Source organism: Podarcis gaigeae (assembly GCF_964106915.1).
Source record: "Podarcis gaigeae genome assembly, chromosome: 6".
NCBI lineage: Eukaryota > Metazoa > Chordata > Lepidosauria > Squamata > Lacertidae > Podarcis > Podarcis gaigeae.
Genome location: NC_139682.1, coordinates 50,006,358 through 50,022,648, shown reverse-complemented (window position 1 = coordinate 50,022,648; position 16,291 = coordinate 50,006,358). Strand labels below are relative to the sequence as shown.

The following is a 16,291-nucleotide window of genomic DNA, read 5'->3' as shown; positions in this document are numbered from 1 at the left end:
GTGTTTGTGGGGAGACGCTGAGAGAGGGAGGGAGTCTCCACCGTTGGTGAGGGGGTTATCTAATAACAGTCTTCATATTGAAAGGAGAAGCGGCATTAAGGGTTTGTTGATAGAGGGGACAGCAGCGTGCGCGATACCCTGTTATTATTTTGTACGTCTGCTTTTCATTTTACTTAAGCCCTGAAAGCGAAAACATGTTGGTTGAATTTACTCGACGCAAGGAGAAATTACTGTCGTTTCTTTATTTACTTCTCAGCGCTGACGCTGGAGCCCAATTCCAATATGGCTCGGTTTTAAACTGGCGAGGTGGCAAATCTGTATTGTTTATTGTTTTACCAAAGAGATTGTAGAATCGTAAAGCTGGAAGGGACTTCCAAGGGTCATCTAGTCCAACAGCCTGCGACTCAGGAGTCACAACTAAGGAATCCCAGAGAGATGGCCACCTCTGTTTAAAAACATCCAGTGAAGAAGGGAGAGGCATGTTGTACATACCGGTAATAATTTAGTAACAATTCGGAAGTTAGGCAGGGGTTACTGGAGGGAGAAGGCTTTTTTTCTGCACAGGTGTCCAGACTAAATAAGAGATAGGGAACCTACAGCCCTCCAGATATTGTGGGATTACAGATCCCATCATCCCCAGCCAGAGTGGCCAATGGTTAGGGGTGATGCCAGTTGTGCTCCACCAGCATCAGGAGGACACTACATTGGCCGCCTCTAAGAGATGCATGACAGACAGAATCACACCAGGGGCAATAGAGTTACAGAAACCGACAATTGCCCAAATGTTTCTTTCTATATTACTCTTGAACCTAGCAGAGGCTGGGACTGTTAATCTTTAATCATATAATATCTAATCTTTGAATGGTTTCCAGAGAGAGACTAATATCCGTAGACTGGCCTTACAGACATAAGAGCCTGCTGGATCAGGCCAACGGTCCATCTAGTCTAGCATCCTGTTCTCACAGTGGCCATCCAGATGGCTGTGGGAAGCCAGCAAGCAGGATCTAAGCACAAGAGCACTGTCCTTTCACTGTGTTATCTACCAGGCAGTCTCATCTGTTGACTATGAGGAACATGAATTTAAGGCATAATGCATTCCAGAATAAATTCTGGTTTGCCAGTAACAATATATCATTCATTTGGCATAGGGTAAGGCAGCACCAGACCCATGGCGAGAAAGGGGTACTACTAATAGGCAGGGAAATGTGGAGCCCAGGTCTAGCCATGTTTACTTATCTCACTGGTTTCATTTGAATTTGCTCCAGTGTAAGCATGGACAGTATTGCAGCCATTCATCTTCATGTTTATTATTGGGTTCAATTGTTCTTCAGTTTTCTGCCGCAAACAGCCTAACCCTATTTATCTGGTAATAAGCCAGATGCAGCATACAATTTTCATATGTTTACTACCGTTAAATCTACATGCAAAATCAAATACCAGCTGATTTAGGGCTGTGGAAAACTTTCCAGAAATGTTTATGGAAATTTTCACAATTTATTCCCCGCCCCGCCCCCCCGCCAGTAAGCCCACATCACTAACTGAACTGATGCCTTTCTTACTGGGCTTATTTTAATATTAATACAGGGCATACATGTTGAAAATGACCCTTTTGTTTGAAACAGTACAGTTGTATTTTAAAATCTTGCCTAGAACTGAAAATTTATGCTGGGCAGAGATCTGATTCTAGCGTGATCCCAGATCACCTTCTGAGGGAAGACCAATACACCCCTCCGGCTACGTTGGGTATCTCTAATCCTGAGGAAAAACCAAGCATGCTTGTCATATTTATAGAGACTCTTTACTCACATTAGCATGCCATGGCTGAAAAAAGCATTAACCACCAGAAACAGCGCTGTCACCAGCAATAGACACTGATTCAAGCCCTAGAAGGACAGGGATCCATGTACTTACTTAAAATTATAATCTATTCTGAGTCACATGGATGGTTTGGGCTATAAAACAAAAATAACTATATATCCTAGTGAGCCACTTGTTTGGCAAGGTTGCCCAGGTCAGACCTCAATGACCATGTGAGTCAAATTCTCCTTTCTCAGCATTTAATTAGGATGGTCCTATTGAACCAGTAGAATTGCTGGGAAATTTTCCAGAAAACCTCTCAGCCACTGATGAGAAATGTCAGTTATTTTGGGAACTCCTAAGGTTTGAGACAGTAGCACCTGCAAATTTTGGAACAGAAGAAATAAAGACAAGTTAATAAAATGTTGCTGCCTGGTCTCCAAAGACTTCCATAGATACGGTCTAAAAAACTTTGGTTATCCTGAGAGAGCAAGCAGATGACTGACGACTAGCTGTGAGGGAAACGCTGTGTGTTCTCAGCTTCTCCATAGGTCTGGCAGGCACGTTGTTTCATTACTAAAGTCCTGGAGCAACTTTTAATATCATTCAGGATGACACAAGCCATTTTTTATGATGATAAATGGTCTAGAATCACCACCAAAGGAAGCATGTAAGGCTGGTGACACATTTATTGTTACCATGGCTGCTCCTGGCTGGAGATTACTTATTAAAAACCAGCAAGAGGGCAGCAGTAGACAGCTGTTTGAAGGAACCAGAATTATTCCTGCTCTCAGACACAATCATAGCCAGAATGAGTGAGAGGAACTTTCTGCCTTCGGCGAAACTAATAAATGAAAATATTACTTTAAGTGGCAAGGGGTAGGAGAGTTTTCCCCCACCCCCTAGACTTGGATCATATCTGAACCTTCTATGTGGAACAAATTGAATCGATTGCAATCTGATTTTACAATAATGTTTTCTTGTTTGAAATAAGACCTTTATTTGAGCAAATGCATATTTTAAACCAATTAATTCAAAGTGTTCTTTCTTTGGCTATGTTTGTACTTCAGGGCTGAACTACATGAGCCATATCTCTTTTTTATTCTGTGGATTTATGCATTTTTATTTTTGGCTAAGCTACATTAGTTTATCAGCCTTCTCTAATCCCAGTTTTAAATGTGGACAATCAATTCTGTGGTGCATTTCTAAGAGGTTTTATGTCAATTTTGAAAGCAGTGGCAATGAAGCCTCTGGTTCCTGAGTTGGCTGAGCTACTGTGAGGTTTAACAGTTTCTGTGAACATTCCATCTGCTGAGGGAGATTATTAGGCTGTGGCTTCATATTGCTCCAACTTTGCCAGATGAAGTAAACAAAACAAAATCTCTCACATGGAGAATGTGGACTGGAAAGCTCAGCAGGAAGAGGTCCCAGGAGGAAGCAGCACTCACAGGTAAGCAGCCTGAACACATGGAGGCTAAAGGAAGGTATTCCAGAAATGGAAAGCTGAGGGAAGGTTGGATAAGGCAGAGAGGGGTCTGAGGAAAACAAGAACAGAAAAAGATGTTTTAGAAGAGTGAGATAAAAAATGAGCTAATGAAAGGGGAAAGAGTTTGTGTGTTCTTGGTAGGAGTGCAAAACTGGTCAAGTTGTCTAAAGAAAGTGAGTACACACTTGAGTACACGCAGAAAGAGCATACACATTCAAAGGAGCTGAGGAAACAGCAGGTGGCAGAAAGTTGAAGAGACTAAGGGCCTAACCAAATGCACACATGTGTGAAAGTTTGAATATAAAGTAGGATAGTGGTGGTGAGAAGATTAACCTTTTACTCTAAAAGAAGTTTGGGGAGCAAAATCTACTACCTTCCCTGCCTTAGCTATGTACTTCACTGTTTTATGATGCCCCTCCCCTTCAGCTCAGCTCTGATACTAAAAGTGAGGGGGCGCATCTTAAAACATCAGAAAGTAAGGTGAAAACACTAACAGCATGGACTAAAGAGTGAAGACTGTTTCCCTCCCACCACAAAAGAGGAAGAATAAATTTTGAATCTTCAAACTAATCTTCAAATTCAAACCAGCAGTCAGGCAGGAGGAAGGGAAGCGTGTACTGGAGGAAGACACTTGATGGCTCCAATTTTCTTTCCCAGCCAGATATCTTCCTGGCACTAGCTGTTTTTTTACCCTAAGCCTTCTACTTAGAATCTACAGTGGTACCTCGCAAGACGAAAAACGCACAAGACAAAAGGGTTTTTCATTTTTTGAGTTGCTTCGCAAGACGATTTTCCCTATGGGCTTGCTTCGCAAGACGAAAACGTCTTGCGAGTTTGTTTCCTTTTTCTTAAAACTGTTAATACCCAGGGAATCCGCGCTTTGCAAGACGAAAAGATTGCAAGACGAAACAACTCGCAGAACAAATTAATTTTGTCTTGCGAGGCACCACTGTACTTAGAATGGTTGGACAGTGTTCTCAAAGCTACCAACTTGAGTTTGACCAAACTGCGGGAGGCAGTGGAAGACAGGAGTGCCTGGCGTGCTCTGGTCCATGGAGTCACAAAGAGTGAGACACGACTAAACAACAATAACAAGCCACTTTTTGCTTCTGTCAACCCAAAGGAAAGGATGCAGACTGTCCTTTATGTGTATCTTAATTTTGTTAAGCAGCTCCTTTTCACAGAATTCCTCTTGCACAAAAACATTTAAAAATAAAAATTAGCCTTACAGTACAAGAGGTGTGGGGTTGCGGGTGGCGCTGTAGGTTAAACCTAGGACTTGCCGATCAGAAGGTCGGCGGTTCGAATCCCTGCAACGGGAAGAGCTCCCATTGCTCGGTCCCTGCTCCTGCCAACCTAGCAGTTCGAAAGCACATCAAAGTGCAAGTAGATAAATAAGGTACTGCTCCAGTGGGAAGGTAAACGGTGTTTCCGCTTAGTCATGCTGGCCACATGATCCGGAAGCTGTACGCCGGCTCCCTCAGCCAATAAAGCGAGATGAGCGCTGCAACCCCAGAGTAGGTCATGATTGGACCTAATGGTCAGAGGTCCCTTTACCTTTACCTTACAAGAGGTGTGAAAGGTAATGGGGAAGAAAGAAATTGGCATGGGAACAACTCCAAATCCTTTCCTGGCTTGAACTGCTCTTGTGCAAACCCAAATTTCTATTTTTTTTTTTTTTTTTAGCTTTACGAGCACACATAAGCAAATGGACCCCTGGCTTCAAATCACATTTGCCTTAATTTACTTAATTGTAAAAATTATATATTCAGTGCTTTTCAGCACTGCCATGGTACAACAATCTGGATTAAGGTGTGTGTGTGTGTGTGTCCATACACACACATTTCGTCTTTCAGGGGGGGAGTTGCGGGAGGGGGAAGAGCTATCAGAATGGGTGGTGCCCAGGTCACTCTTGCCAAAATCTCCAATTGTGCTGACAGGTTCTAAAAGGTTGTCAATCCTAAATGATTGACATTGGAGTGGTTTTAGCTGGAAGCTATAGGCTATAAGTGGTGTTCTTTCACTTTCATGAACATCCCCACGCCCCCACAAAAATGGCCTACAGTATTCCAAGAATATTTTCTCCCGATGATGCCTAAAGGACATCTAGCTAACAGACTATGCCATTTTGTACCTTTGCACATTTACTTCTGATTTGGGAAGAACAGATCAGTTGTGGATTTGCCTTGGGAAAACACACCTACTTCCACAGCAAAGGAGAGTGAAAGAGGCAAATGACAAACCAGACCTCACTTTCAGAGAAATAGCTCACAGGTGAACTGCAATTGTAGCTTCAGGTCACTAACATTTGCAGAATGCAAGAGCCACTATTATACCAGACTACAGTGCTGGAACAGTGGCTTATGTGACAGCTTCAGTGAGGAAATGCTGCAGGATGCCTTCTTTATGTGAATGAGCCTGGTTGTAAAGAATGGCTGTGGTGGTGGTGAAATCCTCTGATCTTAAAAATGTAGGAATTTAAAAATCACTAGAGCATAAGTACAAATGACTTGTAGCCTTTTTGTTTAATGTTTCAGATTTCTTTACTTTTTATTAACATCACATGTTCCATCTTTTCTCTTTAACAATGAGGACTAGAATGTGACTTTTAGAAAAATGAAGTTTGGCATTCTTGGGATAATAACAGGAGCTCTGGCTATACATAAGTGTTACTTGTGTTGTATGTAAGCCATGGGATATTTGCTGCCCAGCCTGCCAGACATATAAGCAAGTACAGTGGCGTAGGAAGGGGTGTGTGATGGGTGTGGGCTGTTCCGGGTGTCATCACTGAGGAGGGTGACAAAATGACAAAAATGTGAGGTTTTTTTTTAAAAAACTGGGCTCACTAAACTTTTTAGTTCAGTCAGCAAACGCAACGAAACGCGGCTGGCACTGGGCGCCACACCATGGGGGCCGGCACTTACTGCGGGGCCTGCAGCATGCCCGAGCTGTGCATCTCTCCTGGGAGTGACGTGGTGGCTTGGGTACCTGCAGGCTCCAGGCGCTGCCTGAAACAGCAGCGTGGGGCTTGCATCTGCCCACCGCCTCAGCCACCCTACAGTTGAGGGGGAGGTTGTGGAGAGGCTCCATGCAGCGCGCCCTGCCTTGGCTTGCCCCCCAATAGGCGGCTTGCCCTGCCCCATGGATGGCTCACCCCGCCCCCATGGGCAGTTCGCCCTGCCCCCCCGGGCACCCAAGTGGCTAGCTATGCCACTGAGCAGGTACAAAGTACTTTCATAAACAGCCATTGTTGGGGATTTGTGTTATCAGTCTTGTGAGATGATTAGAGCAATGTAAATTTGTGGGTACATCCATTTCTGGTTCCCTTTTTGCCCCACAGCCCCTGAGGTAGAATGCTGAATTATTTGTGAAAGGAAGTGGTCGCTTTTACTTGCTCATGAGTATTTCTATTCAGTCTAATAGAAGAGAAATGGGCTTTTAAAGTCTCCAGGGACCTTGCTTTATAGATGTAATTTACCTTCAAAGTGTCTCAGATATGCCGCTAGAGAGAATTTCTAAGAGTGCAATTGCATTAGGTATGAATGCAGAAGGCAAACTACAGATAAAATGCAGAAGACATTAAGAGAATCAAGAGGGAGTGAGAAAAAGCTAAAAAATATGAAAGGAATGAAACATAGAAGTGAGGAAAACAAAGACTGAAAGATTGAAAGATTGAAAAGAGGCTGCACAGATTCAGCTAAAGCATGCTAAAAAGGGTGATCTGGAAGGGAGAGAAGAGGATGTTTCAGTGGTATGTGAATATTGGGAAACATGCAACTAAACTGGGCCTTTTATTCAAGAACATGTTAAAGTAGTGGACTGAATTATTTGATGGTATTTTTCCTTGTACATTAAGTGCAAAATTGTTAAAATGCTTGAATAATGAGTGTATATGTGACTCAGGCATTTACAAATTTAAAGTTAGAATGAGCTGGAGTGTGCCATTATTCTTGGTCTCATGCATCTTTATTACGTATGTGGTATGTCATAGCAAAAGAAACCTATGATATTGTAACACTCTTTGCTCCTTCTCAGTACAATGGTACAGTACCTTGGTTTACAAACTTAATCCATTCCAGAAGTTTGTTCTTAATCCGAACCTGTTCTTAAACTGAGGTGCACTTTCCCTAATGTGGCCTCCCGCCACCAGTGCCCTTCCACCCTTCGGCTTCCATTCTTAGACCGAGGTAAAGTTTTGCAAAACTACTTCTGGTTTTGTGGAGTTCATAAACTGAATAGTTTGTAAACAGGGCTGTTCTTAAACTGAGGTCTTGGGTTACAGACGCTTCAGGTTACAAGACTCTGCTAACCCAGAAATAGTACCTTGGGTTAAGAACTTTGCTTCAGGATGAGAACAGAAATTGCGTGGCGGTAGCGGGAGGCCCCATCAACTAAAGTGGTACCTTAGGTTAAGAACTTCCCTATACATGGCTGCCTTCCAATATCTTCTAAAAGCTGTATAGTTACTTATCTTCTTGGCTTGGGGGGTTGCATAACTCCATAGCTGCCAACATTTATCCGATTAAAATAGGGATGTCCTAAGGAAAAGTGGAACATTCTGGGATAAAATCAGAAACCAGGATGACTTCTGTAAGTGAGGTACTGTCTCTGGAAAATAGGGACACTTGGAGGGTCTAGAATACTCTTCTTTCTCCTTCAACCACAAGGGGAATGCAGATTCACCATCCCATTCTTCCCCTGGCTCTTGCACCCATTCTCCTCTCCTGCCTACTTAAACAAGCAGGATATTTGTGCTGTTCCATAGGAGATGGAAAGTGAGGAAGATAATATTTTGCGAAGAGCAGGGATGTAGAAGCTACAGCTGAAAAATTCCTAAGCAGATAGAGAGGTCTGTGAGTTATTACCTGGTAAGACTCTGGGGCAGAACACTCAAAAGCCAATTTTATGGTATTTGTCACATTCCGGTTCATGGGCGATTGAAGTCCCGGCTGGGGATGTTGGGACCGGGGGCAAGATAGCGAGGTGGGAGCAGGAACGGGAGTCCAGAAGACAGGAGTCAGAAAGCCTAGATTCCGAGGGTTAGAGATCCGGGAGTCAAGAAGCCAAGGGTCCGAGAGTCAAGGAGTCAAACGCAGAAAGGCAGGGAACGTGTTGTTGTGGCAAAGAGCTGAAGGGAAAATGCTGACCTTATATCCCTTCCCTGCTCTTGCCACCAGGTGCTGTGAGTTACCAATTGGCCTCACCTGTGTGGCCGCGCCTTGCCTCTTCAGAACAAACTTAGGAAGGCCCCAGTCCTGCAGAGTCCTATTGTCACAGGGCCTGGCTCTTGCACGCACACGTGACAGTACTCCCCCCCATAGGAAAATGGGGTTCCATCCCCGGTCATGGCCCAGGCTTGTCTGGGAACCTCCGATGGAAGGCCCGTACTTTGGTGGGCGTGTTCACGAAGTCGGCCGGCTCCCACGATCGTTCTTCTGGCCTGTAGCCCACCCAGTCAATTAGACAGTAGAGCTTGCCACGGAGCCATTTCGAGTCCAGAATCTGGGCGACCTGGAACTCATCATGGCCGTCAACCTGGACTGGCGGTGGGGCAATGCTTCAGCTGGGATACATGACACACTGGGTGGATCTTCAGGTAGGGGGGAAGCTCTAACTTGTAGGCGACCGGATTGATATGCTGCAGGGTGGTGAATGGTCCCTGGTCCACCTTAGCCGACAGACGTCCAGTGCGGTGGTGCTCCAACGACAGCCAGACCTTATCCCCAACCTGTAATGCGGGCCCCTGCTGGCGCTGCCAATCCGCTTGCGCCTTATAATCTGCCTTGGCTCTCTCTAGGTGCCGTATCAGGTCAGCTTGTGTTTCCGTGGCACCTTGGTCCAATCAAAAGTCTCACAGGACCGCACGTACTACTTAATGTCCACCCGAACCCCTGGCTACCAGAAAGCTCAAGCCAATAGCTGCAGTGTCTTTGCGTATCCCCCATGTCCGGCAGTTCACACATCATGGCACTGCTCAAGGACCTGGGTCTGGAGCGGCCCCTCTGGAATTTAGAGCCGGCTGCGATGATACACACACCCATCCTGGACATCAAGCGGCGCACCCCCCAGTCCCGAAGGCCTTGGTGAACGGATCCTGTCGCCGTGCCTTGCGTCTTCAGAACAAACTTAGGAAGGCTCCAGTCCTGCGGTCCTATTGGTCACAGGGCCTGGCTCCTGCACGCACACCTGACAGTATTAGCCTGTTTTAGCATGTCCTGCCTGTGTTAAAGTGGTATGGGAAGCAGCAATGGTGCCACTCTCATTATATGAGAATTGACCCTTGGTCAGGTCTCAATTCAGCATGAGAATAATAGAGCATTTGGAAGGGCTGGGAATATATTTTTAGATTGTTACCAAGCCTGCACATGTTGACGTGTCCTAGTGCACATGTCTCCATTCACATGTTTCACAAACACATGCTCCCTACGGCAACCAATGCCTGAGGTCTGGGTCAGTAGCTTACACTTCATTATAGTGGCAGGGCTAGATGGAGGAGGTGAGAACTACTGTTGCTGTATAAGGGTGTTTTTAGGGATATGGCAGGGTGAAATGGAGGCCCAGATGCATCAGGGAAATGTTTGAATACAAAAGGCTTGGGCAGAGTGATAGCTAGGAGATGGGGAGAAAAGGAAGTAATAAAATACTAATTCATACCTTCCAACATCACTCAGATGAAAATCAGGACATTTTCATCTGAGGAATGCAAGGTGTTTCTTACTGGGGGGAAAGGGTGGTGGAGGAAATAGGTGCACACTTACTCAGTACATGCTCAGAGGCACTACTGACATCTCTTCATTACCTCACACATAACCGGATGAGACCCTAGCACTGGGCATCAGCCCTCGTTCCCTTTCCTCCTGCCCTCTCGTCCATCTTGCTAGTTGCTCAGGACTCAACCATTGCTGTTGCCAGCTCCAATCTGCACTGCAGCCCTTTTAATCACTGCCCCCCGTCTCTCTGAAAGGTGCCCTGGTGAGTGACATACGTAATCACGCCGGACCATCAAGCTTGCAGATCACCAAATTGCGAGGGGAAGAGAGGCAAGATCCATGCAGATCTGATCCAAAGAACCAACCTTGGAGAATCCAATCCACTGCGTGGATGGCAGGTGAGTCTCAGGCCCTGCGTGGCCTCTGCGATCTGCTGTTGCCACTCTCTCACTCACTGCCAGGGCAGCACTGTGAGAGGGGAACAAAGCCTTGAAATTGGGACACCCCAATTTCAAATCAGAAGCTTGACCTCATGGGCGTAACTAGGATTTTTGTTAGGGGGGACATGCCTTTTGTTGGGGGGGCAGAACCTCAGTTTTTATTGGTTTTTATTGATTTAAGGGGGGCAGCTGCCCCTCCCTGCCCCACCCCCACCCTCTGGACTATGCCCATGCTTCATCCATCAAAACCTAGGAAATATTGCCTGAGAAAATTACACATTATTTTAGCACACAGAACAATCACAAAAAGCCATCTCTGGCTCTCATTACTCCAAATATTTCCTCTACAAAGGGAGATATCTTGGAGAACCCCTCCCCAATAGTTCTTTCGCTTTCAAATCTTGCCTTAAGGACTTCCGGGTTGGCGCCATCGCCGAATGGCGGACTCCCTCCGAGCCCTGGAGGGAGCCTGCTCGGCAGGGGCTGGGTCCTACCGCACCGGCGATGCGGGGACCCTTAAAAACCACGGCCACGGAGGCCGTGGACATGGAGACTCAGCTGGCACCGCTAGCGCCCTCCCGACTCGTGAAGGAGCCTTTTTAAAGGCTACGGATCGGGTGCCGGGGAGAAGCGTGGTGCTTTGAGTCCTCCGCTATCCCTGCCGAGCGAAGCCGCATGCCATCCGGCGGAGAGCGCTGACTTCTTCCATTGAGAATTCGGACTTTCAACAACAACCCGTGAGTAATTTGGAAACCGGGTTTAAAAGGAGAAAAAAAGAATTTTTTTTCGGATTTGATACGAGCGGGGGGGGATCCAAAAAGGAAGTCAGTCCCCCTCCCTACTGTAAACCTTCCAAAACAAGGACTGGGAAACCAAGGTCCAAAAAGAATTCTATTGCTGATAAAAACTAAGAATTCCACGATGGGAAATTACAAGAACTGTGCTGGAGGAAGAATTGAGGGAGAAGGAAAACGTAACCCCCCCCCCCCGGGAACCGGGGTGATTGAGGAGAGAGCCTGGCGAAAAGCGAAGGAGATTTTGACAGCTGTCAAAGTAGCTGTCAAAGTCGGAAATTCAAAGAGGACCTTAATACGAGGACTTTGCTGGTTAAATTTTGTTACAATTAGTTACAACCCGTTAAAACTTGGATACAAAATGGCGAAAATATGGATAACAATCGGACTTTTGGACTAGAGAAAACAAAGTTACAATAATCCCCTAGAGGAGCTTCAGGACATTACAAAGAAGGTCGTAAGTGGAAAAATACCATCGGAATTTTACAGGACTGGTTATCTTCTGGGAAAGCTGCAAAACGGAAACAATATTGTGTCTACAGGGTGTCCAGCTAAAGGAGACAATAGAATTTTCTATTGAAGAAAGGAAGGGACTGAACGCAAGTTTTTGTTCCTGAATAACAATAACCCCTGCAGACTTACTAAATTTCTGAACTAGAACGTTTTAGCAGCGGAACAAGAGGAAACTGGACTACAACTTGGAAAGAACAATAGGGGGAGCGTTATTAAAGATTTGATGCTAAATGGTTTAAAAATAACTCTAAAAATAATTATAAAAAGAAAAAGCCAGCAAGGAGTTGGGGGAAAAATGTGATTTATGGACTTTAAAAATTCCAGGCAGACAACATGGATTGGTGGTCAGGGGGAAACTAAACCGGGGACGGGGGGGGGGGGGAGAAATAGAATCCAAAGGCTTGTCAACTATTTTCTGAATTGGTTTTCTTTTACTTACTATACTTTCTATTTCTTATTTTCTTATATTTCTATTGTGTGGGGTGTCTTTATCATTAAAAAAAAGGGAAATTGTGGAATGGAAAGGGGGTGGGCCCTGGGGAAAGAACTTTTGTTTTGTTAGTAAGGGTATTGATGGGGATTGTACAAATTTAAACTTAAATTCGACTAATGGTTTAAACAAACTAAGTTTTAATTAGAACTGAGAGCTTGTGGAGCCAACAATACGATAGGGGAATATGGTAGGGGTGGGGGAAAGAGGGAGTCCCGGAAAGTGGGTGTATGAAAATAAGGCTTTGAATGTACTTTAATCTTTTCTTTCTGTATTTCTGAAAATCTTAATAAATATTATTTAAAAAAAAAAACAAATCTTGCCTTAAGGGCATATTTATGTATGAGTAGGGTGGGTCAGAGGGACGCAGGTGGCGCTGTGGGTTAAAGCCTCAGCGCCTAGGACTTGCCGATCGAAAGGTCGGCGGTTCGAATCCCTGCGGCGGGGTGCACTCCCGCTGCTCGGTCCCAGCACCTGCCAACCTAGCAGTTCGAAAGCACCTCCGGGTGCAAGTAGATAAATAGGGACCGCTTACCAGCGGGAAGGTAAACGGCGTTTCCGTGTGCGGCTCTGGCTCGCCAGAGCAGCGATGTCACGCTGGCCACGTGACCCGGAAGTGTCTCCGGACAGCGCTGGCCCCTGGCCTCTTGAGTGAGATGGGCGCACAACCCCAGAGTCTGGCAAGACTGGCCCGTACGGGCAGGGGTACCTTTACCTTTTTAGGGTGGGTCAGTGACCTAGATGCAAGAACTAAAGTATTTACCATCTCAAAAGAATGGTCAGACTGCCCAGGTAATACAATCAGTAAAACTTTATCAGGTATTCTGGCAGACAGAAGAGAAGCCTCCTACTCCTATTTCTGTTGGAGACCACTTTACAGATGCAGATGGTGGACTTCAGTTCCCAACACAGTAGAAGGTTCAGATGTTTTAAGGACCGCAGGGCCAAATACAAAAATCAGGAGGTTGTGCAATTGAATGCTTTGCCAATTTGTGGTTATCAGTAAGCTACAGTTTTTCCTCAGATCTGAAAAGAGGACAAAATCTCAATTAACTGGTTTAACTTGTCCAGTGCTCTACCCCCTGCCCAGATAAATGTACAACTTCCAATTTTTAAACAAGGGTTGCCCCAGGGCATGCATAAAATGTCATTGTTAATCTGTCCCAAGACTTTTCTTGCAGCTAAGATGAACAGTAGGGTGCCAGCCCTCCCTGGCTATGCTTAGATCTGAGGACACCTCAGTAAGAGAGCACATAAAAAGATTAAAAATGGCAGATCCCTGTAGCAATTGAGTGCCCACCAACAGTATGGTGCAGTTCCAGATAAGGAAATACAACACCAATACCCCCACTTCATCTGTTGGTAACTGCATTATTTGGAGGGATAGCTGAGGGGAGGAAGCCATTGAGAACCTTACAAAATATTGATTCATTTAGAATATTGTTGTGAAAAGTACTGAGAAAATCCTCTCAAGACATACATAAAATGGGGGAGCACTTTCATTCTGAGCACTTTAATCTTGCTCACTTAAGTGATCCATTACACATACTGATTATTGTGGGATTATTCCCATATACTGCAGTAACTCTGGATACTGGGTGGGAGCACCATAACTTCCCCTGATGGGAGTATATTTAGCTTGATTTCTTTCTGATTACCTGCCCTAGTGCTGTGCGCTCAGAGTGAAGTTGATATAAGCACATATTTGTGGGGCATGAGCAAAACTCCAGTTGAACTGAACTTCTGATAACATCTTTGAACTTGCTTCAATTTGCTGACTTGCTTTTTAGAGACATGAGCCTCCCCTGGCTCGGGAATCCAAGGAGTACTTTACCCTCCCATCTTTCTCTTGAAATTCAACACATTTGTCCTCACTTTTTATATATATATAAAAGCCTTAGCTCATGGAGCCTTTGCTCTAGCCATGACCCCAGTGAATAAAGTGAAGGCAATCTTTGAAGAAAGGATGGGATAGGATAGTGCTTTATTATTTAGTGTTGTGAGGTTCATTTATTGCTGCTGTCAGAACAGAACTGCAGACCGGTGGCAAGTGAATTCATCACAGAAATGGTATTCAGGGGTGGTAGCTGCTAAATACTTCAGATCAAGTAGAACATCTGTGTTGAATTCAGAAAATGTATTCCTAACACTTTTAGGTCACTGCATCCAAAATGGTGGTCGTGAGCTTGAAATCTGCATGTTCATTAGACTTTCTTGTGGTTCACACCATTTATTGTTCATTACATTAATGTATGCCCCACTCTTCCTCTCATCAATAGCTTTTTTAGACAGGCTGTCACTGTGCACTGAGTAAATAGAGGAGAAGGCTTGAAATGGATTCAGCTAACCAGCAGTGGATCTTCTCATTCTGACCTGATCTCTCCAGGATGGGGAGATTTTACCATTTTGCTATCTCGTTTGGAATTGCTATCTGATTGAAGAACAGTCATTTATAGATAAGACTAGTGGTAGATAGAAGAGTTTCAGTTTCATGGCTGGATAGTGGATTTTTACCACCCCCAAGCAATTTTCTACTTGCCAAAAATAATTAGCATGTTAGTACTCTGCTGCTGTACTAAGCCAGTCATTAAAGCAACAGAATAAGGATGTATGTACAGCTATTCTGGAAGCATTGATGGCTTGCCCTGCATAAAGAATCTAGAGAACCATAGTACACTTCAGGACTAAAAACAAGCATTTTGAAAATAGGCCCCAAGACTGGGTCCATTATTTCCTCTGCACATTTCAATTTATTTACTTACTTATTTATCTGTATTCCTTTCAGGTGTATGCAAAATATGAAAATGAAAGGAAATTGTTCAGACCTGGGGAGTAATAAGCTTATTCTAATTATTCTCCCTGCATCTGGGCAGAACAAAATCTAGCATCCACTGAGCCCCACTGGGACCAATTTGCAGGTGAGGTAAAATGCCTCCTCTCACAGCTGCTTGCCGTACCTGAGCAGACATAAAGTGGGAATTAGCAAAAAATGGAGAACATCTAAACTCCTGAGAAATAAGAAGTGGACATATGAAATATGGAAACTAAACTTGGTTATCAAGAGCTCAGAGTTACTTATTTTGTCACCAAATCTCATCTTCCTCAGTTTAATTCTACCAGACAGGCAGTCTGGTATCCTGTTGTTGTTGTTTAGTCATTTAGTCGTGTCCGACTCTTCGTGACCCCATGGACCAGAGCACGCCAGGCCCTCCTGTCTTCCACTGCCTCCCGCAGTTTGGTCAGACTCATGTTTGTAGCTTCGAGAACACTGTCTAACCATCTCATCCTCTGTCGTCCCCTTCTTCTTGTGCCCTCAATCTTTCCCAACATCAGGGTCTTTTCCAGGGAGTCTTCTCTTCTCATGAGGTGGCCAAAGTATTGGAGCCTCAGCTTCAGGATCTGTCCTTCCAGTGAGCACTCAGGGCTGATTTCCTTAAGAATGGAGAGGTTTGACCTTCTTGCAGTCCATGGGACTCTCAAGAGTCTCCTCCAGCACCATAATTCAAAAGCATCAATTCTTCAGCGATCAGCCCTCTTTATGGTCCAGCTCTCACTTCCATACATCACTACTGGGAAAACCATGGCTTTTACTGTACGGACCTTTGTTGGCAAGGTGATGTCTCTGCTTTTTAAGATGTTGTCTAGGTTTGCCATCGCCTTTCTCCCAAGGAGCAGGCGTCTTTTAATTTCGTAACTGCTGTCACCATCTGCAGTGATCATGGAGCCCAAGATCAGGGCTCTCACTGCCTCCATTTCTTCCCCTTCTATTTGCCAGGAGGTGATGGGCCCAGTGGCCATGATCTTCGTTTTTTTGATGTTGAGCTTCAGACCATATTTTGTGCTCTCCTCTTTCACCCTCATTAAAAGGTTCTTCAATTCCTCCTCACTTTCTGTCTGGTATCCTAGTATATTCTAGTGTCAAACTCAGTGTAGACTTATGTAGCCAGAACAGCACCATCCACACACAGGATGGAAGTATCAGCAGGATCAGAGAAAACACAAGGTTTTCAGAGATATATTTTTTTTTAATGAGTAAATCCCCCTGTAAGAAGGGGGGAGAG

The 16,291-nt window shown here is 44.8% G+C and overlaps 2 long non-coding RNA genes across 5 annotated transcripts in view; both read left to right on the top strand.

Moving 5' to 3' along the window:
- The first annotated feature begins 102 nt into the window (after window positions 1-102).
- LOC310846181 overlaps window positions 103-16,291 on the top strand; it is a 394,522-nt gene continuing 378,333 nt past the window's right edge. The window contains exons 1-3 of one of the 2 annotated variants that reach the window (XR_014565184.1): window positions 103-494; window positions 2,868-4,003; window positions 4,243-4,663. This is a non-coding gene — a long non-coding RNA (uncharacterized lncRNA). Of the gene's footprint in view, window positions 495-1,384; window positions 4,004-4,242; window positions 4,664-16,291 lie in introns of those variants that run through there. The other variant, XR_014565185.1, reaches the window with a different exon arrangement.
- LOC310846176 overlaps window positions 9,369-16,291 on the top strand; it is a 35,162-nt gene continuing 28,239 nt past the window's right edge. For all 3 annotated transcript variants that reach the window (XR_014565175.1, XR_014565176.1, XR_014565177.1), the window contains exons 1-2: window positions 9,369-10,391; window positions 15,016-15,148. This is a non-coding gene — a long non-coding RNA (uncharacterized lncRNA). The remainder of the gene's footprint in view (window positions 10,392-15,015; window positions 15,149-16,291) is intronic.